Source organism: Triticum dicoccoides, chromosome 5B (genome assembly GCF_002162155.2).
Source record: "Triticum dicoccoides isolate Atlit2015 ecotype Zavitan chromosome 5B, WEW_v2.0, whole genome shotgun sequence".
Lineage (NCBI taxonomy): Eukaryota > Viridiplantae > Streptophyta > Magnoliopsida > Poales > Poaceae > Triticum > Triticum dicoccoides.
Window position 1 is genome coordinate 8,263,463 of NC_041389.1, and position 3,379 is coordinate 8,266,841.

Below are 3,379 nucleotides of genomic sequence, written 5' to 3' on the forward strand. Positions count from 1 at the left end.
TGGGGTCCCGGGGTGATTTCCACGATTAACGAACTGCGGGGTGCGTTTACATGTCGGTCATCAACATCACGGTTTTGGCCGATTCTGGCCCGTTTCGTGGACTATTACTCACTGTTTTGGGGTCCCAGAGTGATTTCCACGATTAACAAACCCCGGGTTGCGTTTACGTTTCGGTCATCAACACTCGCAGTTTCGGCCGATTCTGGCCCGTTTCGTGGACTAATACTCACTATTTTGGGGTCCCGGAGTGATTTCCACGATTAATGAACCCCGGGGTGCGTTTACATGTAGGTCATAAACACGCACGGTTTTTGTCGATCCTGACCCGTTTTGTGGACTATTACTCAACCTTTTGGGCCCAGGGCAATTTCCATGGTTGTTGAACCCCATGGTGTGCTTACGTGTCGATCATCAACAATCGCAGTTTGGGCCGATTTTGGCCCGTTTCTTACACTATTACTTAGTTTTGGAGGTCCCGGAGTGATTTCAACGATTGATGAACTCCAGGGTGCGCTTACATGTCGGTCATCAAGACTCACAATTTTGGCCGATTCTAGTACGTTTCGTGCACTTTTACTCACCATTTTGGCGTCCCAGAGCGATTTCCAGGATTGCAAATCCCCGGGTGTGTTCACGTGTCTGTTGTCAACAGTAACAGTTTTGGCCAATTCTGATGCGTTTTGTGGACTATTACTCACCATTTTGGGGTCCCGAAGCGATTTACATAGTTTTTGAACCCCAAGATGCGCTTACGTGTCGGTCATGAACACTCACAGTTTTGGCCGATTCTGGCCCGTTTCGTGGATTATTACTCACTGTTTTGGGGTCCCGGTATGATTTCCACGATTAATGAACCCCGGGGTGCGTTTACGTGTCGGTCATCAACACTCGCAGTTTTGGCCGATTCTGGCTCGTTTTGTGACTATTACTCACTGTTTTGGGCTTCCGGAGTGATTTCCACGATTAACGAACTCCGGGGTGCGTTTACTTGTCGGTCATCAACACTCGCGGTTTTTGTCAATTCTGACCCGTTTCGTAGACTAATACTCACCGCTTTGGGGTCCCAAAGCGATTTCCATGGTTGTTGAACCCCAAGGTGCGATTACGTGTAGGTCATCAACAATCGCAGTTTGGGCTGATTCTGGCCCATTTCTAGGACTATTACTTAGTTTTGCAGGTCCCAGAGTGATTTCCATGATTTATGAACCCTCGTGTGCGTTTACGTGTCGGTCATCAATACTCACAATTTTGGCCAATTCTTCGTGGACTTTTACTCACCGTTTTGGGGTCCCAAAGTAATTTCCATAATTGTTGAACCCCAAGGTGCGCTTACGTGTCGGTCAACAACACTCACATTTTTGGCCAATTCTGATCCATTTCGTGGACTATTACTCACTGTTTTGGGGTCCCGGAGTGATTTTCACGGTTAACGAACCGCGGAGTGCGTTTACGTTTCGGTCATCAAAACTCACAGTTATGGCCGATTCTGGCCCGTTTAGTGGACTATTACTCACTGTTTTGGGGTCCGAGAGTTATTTCCACGATTAACGAACCCCGGAGTGCGTTTACGTGTCGGTCATGAACACTCACAGTTTTGGCCGATTCTGGCCCGTGTCGGTCATGAACACTCACAGTTTTGGGGTCCCGGAGTGATTTCCACGGTTAAAGAACCGCGGGGTGCTTTACGTGTCGGTCATCAACAATCACAGTTTTGGCTGATTCTGACCCGTTTTGTGGAGTATTACTCACTGTTTTGGGGTCCCGGGGTGATTTCCACGATTTACGAACTGCGGGGTGCGTTTACATGTCGGTCATCAACATCACGGTTTTGGCCGATTCTGGCCTGTTTCGTGGACTATTACTCACTGTTTTGGGGTCCCAGAGTGATTTCCACGATTAACGAACCCCGGGTTGCGTTTACGTTTCGGTCATCAACACTCGCAGTTTCGGCCGATTCTGGCCTGTTTCGTGGACTAATACTCACTATTTTGGGGTCCCGGAGTGATTTCCATGATTAATGAACCCCGGGGTGCGTTTACATGTAGGTCATAAACACGCACGGTTTTTGTCGATGCTGACCCGTTTTGTGGACTATTACTCAACCTTTTAGGCCCAGGGCAATTTCCATGGTTGTTGAACCCCATGGTGTGCTTACGTGTCGATCATCAACAATCGCAGTTTGGGCCGATTTTGGCCCGTTTCTTACACTATTACTTAGTTTTGGAGGTCCCGGAGTGATTTCAACGATTGATGAACTCCGGGGTGCGCTTACGTGTCGGTCATCAAGACTCACAATTTTGGCCGATTCTAGTACGTTTCGTGCACTTTTACTCACCGTTTTGGCGTCCCAGAGCGATTTCCACGATTGCAAATCCCCGGGTGCGTTCACGTGTCCGTTGTCAACAGTAACAGTTTTGGCCAATTCTGATGCGTTTTGTGGACTATTACTCACCATTTTGGGGTCCCGAAGAGATTTACATAGTTTTTGAACCCCAAGATGCGTTTACCTGTCGGTCATGAACACTCATAGTTTTGGCCGATTCTGGCCCGTTTCGTGGATTATTACTCACTGTTTTGGGGTCCCGGTATGATTTCCACGATTAATGAACCCCGGGGTGCGTTTATGTGTCGGTCATCACCACTCGCAGTTTTGGCTGATTCTGGCTCGTTTTGTGACTATTACTCACTGTTTTGGGCTTCCGGAGTGATTTCCACGATTAACAAACTCCGGGGTGCGTTTACTTGTCGGTCATCAACGCTCGCAGTTTTTGTCAATTCTGACCCGTTTCGTAGACTAATAATCACCGCTTTGGGGTCCCAAAGCGATTTCCATGGTTGTTGAACCCCAAGGTGCGATTACGTGTAGGTCATGAAAAATCGCAGTTTGGGCTGATTCTGGCCCATTTCTAGGACTATTACTTAGTTTTGCAGGTCCCAGAGTGATTTCCATGATTTATGAATCCTCGTGTGTGTTTACGTGTCGGTCATCAATACTCACAGTTTTGGCCAATTCTGATGCGTTTCGTGGACTTTTCCTCACCGTTTTGGGGTCCCAAAGTGATTTCCATAATTGTTGAACCCCAAGGTGCGCTTACGTGTCGGTCATCAACACTCACATTTTTGGCCAATTCTGATCCATTTCGTGGACTATTACTCACTGTTTTGGGGTCCCGGAGTGATTTTCACGGTTAACGAACCGCGGAGTGCGTTTACGTTTCGGTCATTAAAACTCACAGTTATGGCCGATTCTGGCCCGTTTAGTGGACTATTACTCACTGTTTTGGGGTCCGAGAGTTATTTCCATGATTAATGAGCCCGGAGTGCGTTTACGTGTCGGTCATGAACACTCACAGTTTTGGCCGATTCTGGCCCGTTTCGT